Below are 15,741 nucleotides of genomic sequence, written 5' to 3' on the forward strand. Positions count from 1 at the left end.
ATGAGAGAACTGTTGTAAAGTGAAAAGGTATAAAGGGTTGCTCACCTCATGCACGCCAATTTCCCAAGTTGTTAATGACTATTGTTTAATGGTTTTCAGAATTGGATGAGCTACCCATTGTATACCCATGAAGGGAGTAAGCGAAACTTTCTTTAATTTTCTCTGTTTCTTTCTCCAATCGTAAGTTGTTGATGTTATTTACTTCTCTTTCATTATGCGGTACCTGCGAGATCTTAGTTTCTTCTTGTTTCTGGTCCTAATTTTTGTAGTTTAGGTTTAATAGATTGTAGAGAAGAGGGAGGACGCCATGTCCGGCAGTAGTAAAGAAATACTGCCAAAAATGCGGCCACAAACAAAGTACGGACGAGTACTATCGAGGGAAATCCTCAAAAATATGTATTGGGTCAACAAAACCGATTGCTTCCTAATAAACACAGCAAAGTATATGAGAAACATCAAGAAAAGACAGAATGTGAAGTTACAGGCGCAATCCCAGAGGGCAGCGTCATGAAAATTGAATCTAAGTACGGGGGGAAAATGGACTCTTCAGTGTCCATCTTTAATGGGGGATAGTTGGCAATCGGTCAGTTCAAATTTCAAATGAAAGGGACCGACTAGTTACATCTTACATGGGAAAAACAACTACGGAAATTCCAAAAATAATTTTAATCAAAACAAGGGAGAAGAGCCCATCTCAGAATTCTTAGCCCAACATGTGGATTGATGGTAAATCCACGGGAAGGATGTGATTTATGGGAGGGGCTATTAATAAACTGTGGATGGCTTTAATTTCAGAATTCTGAAGTGGGATGCAACTTTATTGGCCTGCCGTCCTTGTTAAAAATAAAAATAAAAGCAGACGACGACCCCTCTAGTGCATGCACTCACCATGCAGAGAGCGGCTCAATAAAGGCCGAAGACAACCACGTAATAAGGATATGCCATGCATGGAGCCCAAAGGGCGATAAACCTATGCAAAAAAACTATGGGAAGACTGTATCTGGAAAAAGGATAATAAGGAAGATAACAAAAAGGAGCTGAAAGGTGGAATCGGAAAGAATCAAATGGATAATACACTTGCCACAGATCCTAGGCCAGATGAGGACAAAAATCTCGTTGAATGAGATGGAAGGTAAAAAAATCATAAGGAGCTCTTAAATAGTGGGGAAAATCTATGATATGGAAAATATATGGTATGGAAAGAATTTTGACCAATCAAAATCCATCCATGAATTTTGATAAATAACACATGATTTGTTATCAAGTCTATGATTCCAGTTGATTGGTCAGATATTTTTCGGATATCATATTTTTACCATATCATAGTTGAATCCTAAATAGTGACTAAAAAAGTATAATAAAGGATACAGATAATTCAAGTTTGAAAGTGCAAGAAGCAAATACTCAGGGAAGAAGTGTAAGAAATGGTGATAATCTCTTAAACCTACTAGAGAAACTAATAACCAATAAAGCTGGGAAGACTAGTGAAATAAGTAAACCCAAAGATTTGACTACCCTACAGGATAAGTGGGTGGAAATTGAACACTATAAGGACTTGTTAATTAACGAAATTCAAGATGAGTCTAATGCTTTTTATGGAAAGAAATGGGCCAAAATATTTGTACACATAAAAAGGCAAAATGAAACACTATCAAAAGTTTAAATGAAAACCTAATGGGAAGAAACACTTGAAAGTATTCCTAAAGAAGATAATCTAGTTGTAAAGGAAAACTCTAATATCAGTAAGATTAATTTGCAGAAGGAAACCACAGTTTCCAAAACAAATCTACCATGGGACATAAAGGATCATACAAGAAAAATAAAAAATTTAAAAATTGGGAGGGATCAATTGAATGGAAGGATCAATAGACTAGTGGAGTGGATATAAATATGAATCTTCAAAGTTCAAGAGACCACAGTGATCAAGGAGGATTATCATGGGATTGTGATTCTTTACCAATAAAGAAAATATCCTCTTCCTTAGTATTCAATACTCTCAAAGAACCATTCAACCTAAAAGCTTAAGCTATTAAGTGGGGTCCTTGAATAGGTTTTATTCACTAAAATGCCCCTTCACATGAAAGCCCATTGGGTTTGAAGCGTGGATAGCATAGGCCCACACATACCTTGTGCTAAAAATTAATTAATTATAATGGGGGTGACAAGAATTGAACACTAGACCACTTGGTACCATTCAACCTAAAAACTTAAACTATTAAGTTAGGCCCTTGAATAGGTTTTGTTCTCTAACAAATACTGAGCTGGTCAAGAAATCTCTCGTTACTCGTAATCAACCAATAAAAGACCACTGAGTTTGAGAATGGCCAAAGTAGATATTATAAATAGTGAAGAGTGCAATAAGAGTGACTGTAAATCTGAGTGCTCCACAATGGTGAGTTCTATCCAAAAACTTACTACGAAGTTTTAAATCTTAGCATGTTGAGTCGAGCAGCTCAAGCAAGGTTAGGAGAATTTTGAGTAGCATGTTCCTCAAGGAAGCTGAAAGAAATAATGTAGAAGAAAAGATTAATAAGGTAATCAACAAAGATTTGTGGAAGAGGGATGAAGCATGAATTTGGACCTATTAAGCAGTAATGAAGACGAGAACGAAGAGAGAATTGAATATGCACGCCAAAGTTCTGGGAGAGTCATTATGAGTGGAAGTCATAACAACCAAAGTAGTCACAATGTAAAAGTTACAAAAACTGGTGGACATTCAGAGCATAGGTAATGGTTTATTCCTCATCACCTTTGAATCTAAGGAAGATTATAATTACATTCTAGAGGAAGGACCTTGGTTTGTTAGTGGAGGTATTTAGTCCTTATGAAATGGAGAATAGGGCTCAACCCCCTCATGGCTACTATAGATGAAGCCAGCATTTGGGTGCGCTTGTTGGGTCTCCCTATGGAATGTTGGACAAAAAAAGTCTGAGTAATGTACTCAGACAGGTGTGTCCAGTAGTAAGATTGGATAAAAATATTGAGAAGAAATTTCGACTTTTATTTCCTAGAGTTTGCGTAATGGTTAACCTCAGGAGGCCGTTAGTCCTTGAGATTCCTGTTACTACATGAGGGGTGGAACGCACTCTTACCATAATGTATAAAAACATTAGTGACTTATGCATCAGGTGTGGTTTCGTGGCCTCGTGGGCCATAAGTCTTATAATTGTCCTAAGATCATAGGGGATGGTTGGACTGGGACAAAAAATGTAAGAAATTCTCAACAGAAAGACCCAAATTTGGAAAGAATGTAGACACCCGAATCGATAGCAAATATCACAAGGCTTCATGGTTCAATAGAACCAAGACTAATATAGTTTCCAAAAACAAAGCTCTAGCCAAAATCAAAATGATTAGGCCTGGATGTACTTCTTTGGTGCCCATTCAAAATGAACTCCTATGGGTTAAAAAAAGGCAACAAATCACTCGGTTAATTACTCTACTCCCAGTCTCGACAACTCAGGTAAGAATAGAGAAAATGAGCTCAGTAAGGAGGAAAAGCATAATGATGATGAAGATGAAGAATTGGAGGATATTGAGGATGAAGATGATGATCTCAACATGGACCATGATGCTAATGCAGTCATGATGGACGAGTTATGGGAAAAACAGGAAGATAAGCAAAACAAAGTAGATGCTCTTGTTTCTACATTCCCGCGAGCCTCTACTTTAGATAGTCGTGACAAAGAAAAAAAGAAATTACTCCCAATGGACGAAATGTATCCATCTAATCTCCCCAACAATGAAATCATGAACGAAAATGCTACCATGGAATGTTAGGGGTGGAGGGAGACCGACCCTACGACAACAAGTCAAGGACCTAGTTCGTTATAATCAAATTGCTATTGTTGCATAACTTGAAACTAAAATCCAGTCTTTTGATGTTGGTAATTTTGCAAGTAACCAGAATTTGTTGGTCATGCATCTTCATTTATGCTTTGCCAAACAAGCATAACCAGAATTTGGCATGGAAAATTTTGAAAGATATAAGCAAAACAAGCAACCTACCATGGATTGTAGTGGGTGATTTTAATGCTATAAGAAGCCCAAATGAAAAATCTGGAGGTAGGGCGGCTAATAAAAAAATATGAGTGAGTTTAATGAACTTATCAATGACTATGAACTTATGGATTTATAAATGAGAGGATTGAAATTCACCTGGAAGAATAATTATATTTATGAAAAACTAGATAGAACCTTGGGGTGGTTGGACCTATACCCACATGCGTACAATGAAAACCTTCCATTCCTAAACTCGAATCATACTTCGGTGATGGTTCACCTAGGTAATTGGATCAACTATGAACCTAAACCCTTCAGGTTCGAAAACATGTGGGCTTCGAGAGAGGATTTAATTCAAGTAATTGAAGAAGCATGGAACCAAAGAGATAATGGATCTAAAGGGTACCAATTCTTAGCCAAAACTAATTGTACGATTATGGAAATAAAAAAGTGGAATAAGAAAAAATTTGGGAATATGCATGAAAAAAAAGAAGAATTTAATGGAGCAAATAAAACTGGCTCAAGAAAAAAAAATAGAAAAATCCGGGAAGAAGAGACATCTACAATAGAGAACGAGTTATTCAAAAATAGTTAAATAAAGTACTTAGAATGGAAGAAATATATTAGGCACAAAAATCAAGAGTTGATTGGCTAAAATGTGGGGATAAAAACACCAAATTTTTTGATACTTCTACTCTTATTAGAAGGAACAGAAAAAGAAATTTGGCAATATTATTGAAGGAGTCAAGGAAATAAATGATTGTTTTGTTGGAAAGTTTATGGAAAGGTATCAAAGAGGATAGACAAATAATATAGATTTATGTCTAAATGGGTTGGAAAGGAGAATAAATGAAGATCAAAATAAAATGATAATAAGAGAGGTCTCATCTGAAGAAATTTGGAATGTGATTCAATTAATGGGAGATTCTAAGTCACCGGGACCAAATGGACTGAATGCATACTTTTTCATAAAACATTCGTAAATTATTGGCAACTCAGTTGAAGACACAATCAAAGTGTTCTTTCATTCAAGAAAATGACTAAGGGTATTAACAAAACATTCATTGCTCTTATTCCAAAATCTGACAGCCCTGATATGGTGGACAAATTTAGGCCGATTAACCTCTGCAACATAAATAGATTGAAACCAATCCTGGAGGCATAATTGCCCCTTTCAGAAGTGCCTTCGTGCCAAGACAGCAAATTACTGACAATATTTTGATTGTCCATGAAATGATGAACTCAATGAAGAAGAAGGGAAAATATGGGATTTTGGCATGTAAAATAAACATGGAAAAAGCATATGATAAATTGGAGTGGAATTTCATTCATAAAGTACTTAAAAATGGGTTTTCACCACAAAATGGATAAAATGGATCATGCAATGCATAACTATGGTTTCTTATCAAATCCTAGTTAATGGATCCCCAACAAAATCATTAAAGTCGGAAAGGGGTATCAGGCAGGGAGACCCTCTCTCCCCATATATTTCTGTCTTATGTAGTGTGGTGTTCTGCAATATGATATGCAGCAAGAACCCACAAGAGGGAACTCAACTGGGATTCAAGCCTTCCAGAAATAGGCATAATATTCCTATACACCAATTTGCAGACGACTTCATTATCTTTGCTAAGGTTAATCTAAACAATGCAAAAAAGATAAAGGAAATATATGCAGAGGCTTTTGGCCAATGCCCAAAATTTTCAAAGTCTACCATATTCTTTTTGATGTAGCGCGATCCGGTCACTTCTATCTGGCACTCACGTGGCTCCTAGAAGATACCTGAGATGAAGAAGAAGAATCCCTGGGGCGGGAACACTCCGATGCTTAAGTTAGTACTCTGTAGGAGAAGCAAGGAGAAGGCGAAGGCTAAGAGTGCAAATAGCGCGTTATCACTATACTTGAGAGATTAGAAGTCTCAAGAAGAAATTTCTCTTCTGCGCTGAGGGCTTTTATAGGGGCGTTCATGTCAGGTCAGGCATAACCGCCACTGGGCTCCTACCACAGCCGGTTCCTACCAGGGCTGCGCAGGTGGCCGTTGTGATGTACTTCTCGCCCAAGTGAGTGACATATCTCCAAAGTGGCAGGCACACCTTCGCCTACTGAGAGACGTGGACGTAGACTGTCGAAAGGATAGGGACTGCGCCATCAGTAAGGGACGTGGCGCAATCCGATCGGTACGGCCTGTCAGATAGAAGCTTCCTGAGGAGTGCTCACACGGCTCATTCGCGAGCTACTTTGTAGCGAGCTTGGAATACTTCAAGATTACCCTTAATAGAATTGGTCATTGGGATGACTTGTCTGCTTGGGAGCTCGGGTGAGCTAGTTCCCCTTCCTCGCGAGCTAAAATTGCCTCAGAGTATCCCTTCAAAGGTAGCTCAGGGAACCCGGAGCTCGCGTTGTGGCGAGCTCCTCCTTTTGTGAGCTACAATGTAGCGAGCTGCTTTATGGGCCCGTCACTTGGTCACACTAGGCTACAATGCTAAGTTGTCGCTCGTGCCGAGTCATTGTCCACATGTCATCGTTTCATAGGTTGGGTCAAATCGTGCTTCATCAATTAACCCCCACTCCTTGAGCTGAGAGCATTGCCTTAGCGCGAGGAGTTCATGAAGTGTGATGGACTGATTTGATCGGAATTCAAACTTGATTGACTACTCACATTAAACGCATTTGTGGGAATCAAGAGATTTTCTAACTTTCCTGACTCTTCGGATTCCGAAAATGTGCTGAAGTGGCTCTAAACTTCGGACGTCGTGCGGCCGCCATTACCTTATTCATGGAAGACGTGCCGCCAATCACCTTCAGTTTTCAGAAGGTGTGCGGTCAGTGCGCCTGCGAGCCATTGGATCTGCTTTGATCTGAGCCATCGATTTGGATGTGTGGAGACTATAAATAGGAGGGCCCTCTGGGCCTCATTTTCTCTCATGCCATCTTGTTGTTTTCGGATTCTGAGGTCGCGCGTTCATCTAGTCTGCCCAAGTTCCTCAGTTTACTTCATTTCGTCTCTTCTGGTGAGTCCCAATCGCTGTCAACCATGTCTGGGTACCCATACCACACCTACCACCGGGGCGATAACCAAGACGATGATGCTCCCTCAAGCTCGGGGGGAGCTTGGGAGCAGGTCCCGAAGGCTCAGGAGGCCTCCAGTGATGTAGCATCTACTTCTCGAGGGAGGGAGCTTGGCACTTTTGGCCCTTCCTCCATGACGGCGGAGAGACTCAAGTCTCTAATCCACTACTTTCGCCTCCCTAGGGACCTGGCCTATAGCCTCCCCACTGGCAACTTTCTTGGGAGCATGGTCCCAATGACATAGTTATCTTTTAGGAACAGCTCGAGGCTGGCTTGCGTCTCCCTCTGCACCCCTTGATAGTGGAGGTGCTAAACCATTTTAACGTCACTATCAATCAACTTCATCGCAACGCCATTTGGAACATGGTTGGGACTATATCTTTGTGTTACGAGTACTGTCTTCCCTTGGATCTTGATATTTTTGTCTCTGTTCTTTGTATAAAAAATGTCACTCCTGGGGTTCCATCGGAGAGGTGTTTTTACTACCTCTCTCCCCGTCGCAGCCATAAGCTCTTGTACGAGCTACCGAATAAGATTCTCGCCTGGAAGCGGGATTACTTTGTGGTCCGTAACCCCGAGGGGTGGCCCTTCCCAACTTCTTGGAGGGGCGCCATCCAGGACCCTGGGGCAAGCTGGACCCCGAAACTCAGAAAATGATGTTGTCCTGGGCATCGGTAGGCTTCCTCTGTTCAGACTACTTGGCCGAGGAGAAGCTCGTGCAGGTCGGCCTGAGCCCGGGTAGGTTGTCCTTTTAGGTCGCATGGTTTTTGTCACGACATTGTGTTTATATGCATATATATATATATATATATATGGGGGTGGCTCCCTGTAACCCCCTCCATCCATACCCTTACCCTCCGTTCTCAGTGGGGAACTGGGAAGGGGTGAACGACTACCTCGTGGCTCATTGGAGGAGCCGAAAGGCGATTAACAACGACGAGGTCGCTCACTGGGGGAATATGGAGCCCAGGGACTTCGCCGCGTTCGCCTCCTCCCACTGCATGGTGGTAAGTGATTCTTTCCTTTCTTCTTCTCTCATTTTGCTTCCTTTCACTATCATTTGATCTTCTTTTCTGTTGGCAGGTGAATACTGCCATCCATGACATGGCTCTCTCGACGCCCTTGACCAGCGGGCTACTAATAAGAAGCTCTAGGGCGAGCTCAACTGGATCCGGGGCGAGCTCCATCACACTCACAAGGGGAGTAAGTCTCAAGAGCTGCTTGTCCGCAACCAGGAGGCTCAAATTGCCCGGTTGTCTGAAGAGAGCGCGCATTACAGGGAGGAGTCATCGAGGGTGGCGGCAGAGAGGGAGCTCCTCTAGCAGTAGGTGCGGGACTTTGAGTCCACTCTTCTAGATCGGACTCGAAACTTTGACCAGATGGTGGAGGCTGAACGAGAGAAAGCGGTCTGGGATTTCAGAGACTCCCAGGAATACCATGGCCTCCAGGCGGAATATGGCTCGCGTTCGTACCACTTTGGGTTTAAGCTTTGCCGGTGGTTGGTTCAGAAGAAGTTCTTCGGGCTCAACCTCGACGGCATCACTATGAAGGGCCTGTCTCTTGAGACGGCGGATCAAGCGGAAGAAGAGGAGCCTGACTCCCCAGAGGATGAGGATGAGGAGGCGGATCCCTGAGGCGGTGTTTTTTCGGACTTCTGGTGGCTCTCGGGTGCCATAAACCCGGTCTTTCAAAGGTCTTTGGTTGGGCGGTTGGGCCCTATGATTGTCAAACTTTCCTGAGTTGTTTAGATCGGTTATTGCATTGTCATTTTTCTCTCTCTTTCTTTTTTTTTCTTTTGAAATGGTAATGAAAGTTCTCCCTTTTTCTTCCAAGTATGATGTGCTCTTTTATCTTTGCTAAGGCGATCTCAACACCCAAGCTATTAGAGCTATATACCCGAAATAGGACTCCTCGATAATCGTTATCTCGAACTGTCCCTTAAATCATTTAAGGCATCTCTATGGTGCACGACGAAATGATTACCACATGTGCCCAAACTATACGCTTGTCGGTTATTCTCTAGTTCGATCATCGTACTAGAACGAGCTATGCTTGGCAGGGTTTAAGCCCGAACTATTTACACTTCTCATACTTTACCTTCATCATCGAAATGGATAAGTCTTTCTTGATGCCGAGGTGTTGGTCAGCTCGGCACTTGAAGTTCACCCATGTCATGGAGACGACTAGGTCTTATTGTGCCGAGGTCGTGTTAGCTCGGCATTTTGGCCCTTTGGCTCTAAGAGTGACTTATACTCCACTCTTGGAGTTCGCACATGCCATAAAGGCGACTGGGTCCTATTGCGCCGATGTCATGTTAGCTCAACATTTTGGCCCTTAGGCTCTGGGAGTGGCTCGTGGCCTACTCAGTTCTTACAGATAGTATTGTCTTAAGTTGACAATATTCCATGCCCGAGGTACTTGTTTCCCTTTGAGAGTCTCGAGCTCGTACGTTCCTTCCCCGAGCACTCGTTTCACTCGATAAGGTCCTTCCCAGTTGGACCCGAGCTTGCTAGCGCCAGGCTCAAGTACCATAACTTTGCGAAGAACCAGGTCACTGACGTGGAGGTTCCACTTCTTGACCCTGGCGTTATTGTACCGAGCTACTCTTTGTTGATAAGTTGCGGTCTTGATGTACGCGAGGTCTCTTACTTCGTTGAGTAGATCGAGGTTGGTACGGAGCTCATCTTCATTCATTTGGTCACTGTATGCTTCTAGTCGCAGTGTAGGGACTTCGATCTCTGCGAGGATAACTGCTTCGGTGCCGTAGGTGAGGTTGAAGGGTGTTTCTCCCATGGCGGTCTTCTCCGTGGTTCGGTAGACCCATAGAACACTAGGCAGCTCATTTGCCCACAACCCTTCAACCCGGTCCAGTCATGCTTTCAGTCCGCGGAGGATGGCTCTATTCGTGACTTCTGCCTGACCGTTTGCTTGAGGGTGTGCGATTGAAGTAAAATTCTGTTGAATTCCCATGTCTTGGCACCAGTCTTGGAATTTGATGTCCTCGAACTACTTGTCGTTGTCAGAAATCAATACCCGAGGTAACCCGAAGCGGTACACGATGTTCTTCCAAAAGAAGTTTTGGATGTTCCGGGCTGTGATCGTTACAAGGGGCTCAGCTTCTACCTACTTTGTGAAGTAGTCCACTGCTACTACTAAGAACTTCCTCTCACCCGTTGCTGGCGAGAGTGGCCCGAGTAGATCAATGCCCCACTGTGTGAAGGGCCACAGGCTGGTGAGATACTTGAGGTCGGCAGCAGGTTGGTGGTGAATATTGGCATGCCTATGGCATTTGTCACATTTTCTTACGAGCTCAATAGCATTTGCCTTCATTATTGGCCAATAATACCCCTGTCGAAGTGCCTTATGGGTGAGGGCCCTGTCCCTCAAGTGCCCACCGCACAACCCCTCATGAGTGTCGCGGAGTACGAGCTCGGCTTTGGTAGGTCGCAAGCAATGCAAGTAGGGGAGCGTGTAGGATCTCCGCTATAGTCGTTCATCTATTATGACGTATTTGGCTGCCTGGCGCTGCACCCTTCTGGCTGCATTGTGATCTACAGGGAGGGTCCCATGCAGCAAGAAGCTCGCGAGTGGGTCCATCTAGCTCGACTATGCTTGAACGACAAAGAGTGACCTCCTCTGCCCCCCCCCTCGAGAAAGCTAGGTCGAGGCAGGTCCTCTATGTACACAGTTCTCATGGTGATGTCGCTGGCGCTGGCTAATCTGGACAGGGCATCGGCCTCAACGTTCTCTGACCTAGGGATTTGCCTAATAAAGTGAGATTGGAAGTTGAGCATGGCTTCTCTGACCTTGGCTAAGTAGGCGACCATGGTTGGCTCGCGAGCTTCGTACTCGCCAATGACCTGGTTGGCCACGAGCTGGGAGTCGCTGTAGATAACGATGTGCTTGACTTTTACTTCTTTGGCTAGAGCTAGTCCAGCTATCAATGCCTCGTACTCCGCTTCGTTGTTAGATGCCGCGAACTCGAAGCATAGCGTGCACTCCAGCTTCGTGCCACTTGGGCCATGCAAAACTATTATGGCTCCACTGCCCTGTTAGTTCGAGGAGCCATCTACGTGAAGGATCAAGGGCTCCTCATCCCAACTCGCGCTTGGCCGAACTAGGAGAGATGCCACACTGGCTGCTACCTCACGGGGCTCAGACTCGACCGGCCTAGGAGCTTCGGGCTCACCCGAGTTGGGAGCCTCATGCTCAACTGGCCTGGGAACTTTGGAATTGAATGTGCACTCGACGATGAAATCTGCTAAGGCTTGGGCCTTAATGGCAGTTCGCGGCTTGTATTGGAGGTCGTACTCACTGAGCTCAACGGCCCACTTCGTCAACTGACCAGAGACCTCGGGCTTAAGTAAGACTTGCCTCAGAGGTTTGTCGGTGAGAACGATAACAGTGTGAGCCTAGAAGTACGGGCGGAGCTTCCAAGCTGCAATTACTAGTGCGTATGCTAGCTTTTCTATCTCTGGATATCTCATCTCTGCTCCCTGCAATACTTTACTAACATAATAACGGGTCATTGAACCCGATCTACTTCCTTTATTAGCACCGAACTGACCACTTCGTCGCTTGCCGAGAGGTACAGTTCTAAAACATCGCCCTCCTCGGGCCAAGTTAAGATCGGCATGCTAGCGAGGTACTTCTTGAGCTCGTCAAAAGCGAGCTGGCAAACTTGGGTCCACTCAAACCCTTTGCTCTTAATTGCCTTAAAGAACGACAAACAGCGGTCCGCCAACTTGGACATGAAGCGACTCAAGGCGGCTATGTGGCCGTTCAACCTCTGAACCTCGTTCCACTTCCAGGGTAGTCTCATATCTAAGATGGCCTTAATTTTATCCGGGTTGGCCTCAATGTTGCGTCGGTTGACGATGTACCCTAGGAACTTGCCCAAGGTCACACCGAATACACACTTGTTTGGGTTTAATCTCATATTAAATTACGCAAATTTTCAATAACAGAATGCAAGTCTTGTATTAATTCATGTGAAAATTGAGCTTTGACAACCATGTCATCTACATAGCATTCTACTTTTCTGCCAATTAACGGCGCAAACAACTTATTTACAATCCTTTGAAAGGTTGCCCCTGCATTTTTCAACCCGAAGGGCATAACCTTGTAACAGTATAGCCCGAACTCCATGATGAAGGTTGTCTTTTCTTCGTCCGCTGGGTCCATCTTGATTTGGTTATAGCTTGAATAGATGTCCAAGAAACTTAGCAACTCATGCCCTGAGGTCGCGCCTAGCAAGCGGTCAATTCTGGGGAGTGAGAAGTAGTCTTTTGGGCAAGCCCGGTTTAGGTTGGTGTAGTCGACGCACATGCGCCACTTGCCGTTGGCCTTCTTTACCAGGAGGGGTTGGCTACCCAGCTCAGGTAATGGACTTCTCTTATGAAGTCAGCTGTGAGGAGCTTCTCGACCTCCTCGTCGACCGCTTTCATCGCTCCGGGGCTAGGTTGTGTTTTTTTTGTCTAACGGGCCTAACTACAGGATCAGTACTCAGCTTGTGAGTTATAAGGTTGGGGTCTATACCGGACATCTTTGCCGCGGGCCATGCAAAAATATCTAAATTTTGAAGTAAGATACTTACCAGTTCGGATCGTAGAGGTTCCTGGACGGAAGCACCGATCTGAAGCGTCCGAGCTGGGTCTGCTACTGAGGTCGGAACTGCAATTGTTTCTTCCGTGGACGTGGCTCATTCTTCGCCTTGTTCCGTAGGCCGTTCCAGTTCGAGGTCGTTGACCACCTTGGTCTTTCCCTTTAGGGCGGTGACATAGCACTTGCGGGACTCGAGTTGGTCGCCCCGCGCTACCCCACACCGAAGTCTGTAGGGAACTTCATAGCCAAATGATAGGTGGAGACCACCGCTCGTAGAACATGGGTGATCAACCGACCTATTATGGCATTGTATGGGGAGGGGGTCACGACCACTAGGAAGTCGTGGTTGAGTCTGACTATGTAGGGCCATGTGCCAACTTTCACAGGTATTGTTATTTTCCCAAGGGGTCGGACTTCTTCTCCGCTGAAGCCCACCAAAGGAGTGTCCGCGGGGTTCAAGTCACTTTTCTGCAACTGAAGCTAGTCGAACGCGACTTTGAAGAGGATATCTGTCGAGCTACCCGATTCAATGAGTATGCGCCTAACCTCGAAGTCGTTGATCCTTAGCTTTATCACAAGTGCATCATCATGGAGGTAGTGGACCCCTCGCGCATCATCTTCCATGAAGAAAATTGGCTCTTCTGTCCTTGGCCATTTCGGAGGATTCTGTTCTTCCCGAGCGGCCTCACAAACTGACATACGAGCTGTTGTTGAAGTACAACTCGCGAGGATCAAACCTCCCACTATCACGTGGATGGTGCCCTGAACCGGCCTCTCTTCCGAAGGCTGCCTCTATGACTGTTTGGCCGGCCTGTTGTTGGACTCGGGAGCATCCTTACCGTGCTCCCCTTGCTGACCTGTTTTATTATTATTATTATTTTGTACAAAGTTCCTTAAATATTCGCGACGGATGAGCTCCTCAATCTCATCGCAGAGGTTTTTACAATTTTTGGTACTATGACCGTGATCTTCGTGAAAACTGTAGTACATATTCTTGTTTCTCTCATTGGGATTTCCCCTCAAACGGGGTGGCCACTTCACATACGGGGCATCCTTGATCGCCATCAGGATTTTGGCCCACTTCGCGTTTAGTGGGGTGTAATCAATTCGGTCTGCTACAAGAGCTCGGAACGACTGACCCGGCTTTGCCCCCCGAGCTGCATCCTTTTTCTTTCGGCTATCCCCTTGATTGGAAGGCTCTCCTTCCCTTTTCCTCTTTTCAGGTGCACCCTCGCCCTTCTGGCTGATCTCTTCTTCGGTGGCTATAAACCTGTCCGCGAGCTTAAGAAATTTGGTTATGGTCGCCGGTTGGTTGACGACCATGTGCCATTTGAACTCTTTGTGCATCACGCCTTTCTTGACTGCTACGAGGAGCACAACGGGGTCCAGGTGCGATATCTGCATGCAAGCATCGTTGAACCACTTGACATAGCTTCAGATGGATTCTCCCTTTCTCTGCACTATATTGAGGAGGTTTTCTTCAGTCCGCGGGCACCGCTTGCTGGTAACAAAGTGGGACGTGAAGGCTTGCACGAACTGCGCCCAACTTCTTATTGATCCAGGCACTAGGTTCCGGTACCATGTGCGGGCTACTCCTCTGAAAGTGGTGGAAAAGGCCACGCACATGCACGACTCACTAGCTCTCGCTAGGTGCATCTGCGACTGGAAGGGGTCCACGTAATCATTTGGGTCGAACGACCCATCGTACTTGTCAAGAGGTGGGAGCTTGAAATCTTTAGGCATTGGGACTGCCAGGAGCTCGGGAGATAAGGGGGATTGAACTAAAAGGAGGGGAGCCTTGACTTCGCCCAATCTTACCTCTTCTTTGCTTCCGAGCTCGGGCAGGTCGTGGGTGGCAGATCGGCGAGCTCGGTGGCGACATCTCTACTTCTTGGTGGGCTCGATGTTTGTGCTGCTCACCTCTGTGCTGTCAGGGATGGTGTGTGCAGGAAGTAGCTCAGGTCGTTGGTGATGATTGCGGACAAAGGGATCCTGCTTGGAGCCTGCGGCCAGAATCACGAACCGGTTCTCTAGGAATGGGGTATCGGGCTCGAAGGGCTAAGGCGACGTTGACTTGGCGAATTGAGGTCCTTCCGACCTGACTGCCTGCGATGAGACCGGAGTGGCCGATCTTTCTTGTTTGCCGTGGAAGGAGGCCTGGCTCCTAGGAGGGTTATGGGGGGCCTCTCCTTGGTGAGAAAGGTGCTCCTCCTGACGACGAGACCTAGCTCGCTGTGAGGCTGGGTGCCGAGGAGGGAGTTGCGGCTGCTGAAGCTGGGGTTGAGGCAGCTGAGGGAATTGCTGCTGATACTAGTACTGAGAGACATGGTGTAGCACCTGTTGTTGATAGAGCTGGAATTGTTGAAACTGTTGCATTTAGGCCTGCATGGCCCACATGCACTGCACCAAGTCCTCTAGTTGGTTCGGGTTGGCCGCTGGGGGCACAACCGAGGGTTCGGTGAAGGTTACTCCGACTGTAGTAGGGAGTTGAGCAACGATGGGTGCCCCTACAAGAGGCACGTTCAAACTCGTGATCCCGTCCGCTGAGAGGAGGACGGTGAACTGTCTGATGTAGACAGTAGGAAGCTGGGGCTGTTCCCTGGAGTTATCCATCTCCATGCTTCACCCGATGTTGCTTGAGGAAGCCATGAGTGTCAAGTTTTCAAGGAAGAAAGTGTTGTGAAGGTTTAGAGAAAGGCTTTTCGAAGCGTTTTTCACAGACGATGCCAAATGATGTAGCGCGATCCGGTCATTCCTAGCTAGCACTCACGTGGCTCTTGGAAGATACCTAAGATGAAGAAGAAGAAGAATCCCTGGGGCGGGAACACTCCGATGCTTAAGTTAGTACTCTATAGAAGAAGCAAGGAGAAGATGAAGGCTAAGAGTGCAGATAGCACATTATCACTATACTCGAGAGATTAGAAGTCTCAAGAAGAAATTTCTCTTCTACCCTAAGGGATTTTATAGGGGCGTTCATGTCAGGTCGGGCATAACCACCACTGGGCTCCTGCCACAGCCGTTTCCTGCCAGGGCTGCACAGGTGATCAGTATGACATACTTCTCACC

This window comes from Nelumbo lutea, chromosome 2, assembly GCF_056320005.1.
Source record: "Nelumbo lutea isolate HS-2025 chromosome 2, American lotus-T2T, whole genome shotgun sequence".
NCBI lineage: Eukaryota > Viridiplantae > Streptophyta > Magnoliopsida > Proteales > Nelumbonaceae > Nelumbo > Nelumbo lutea.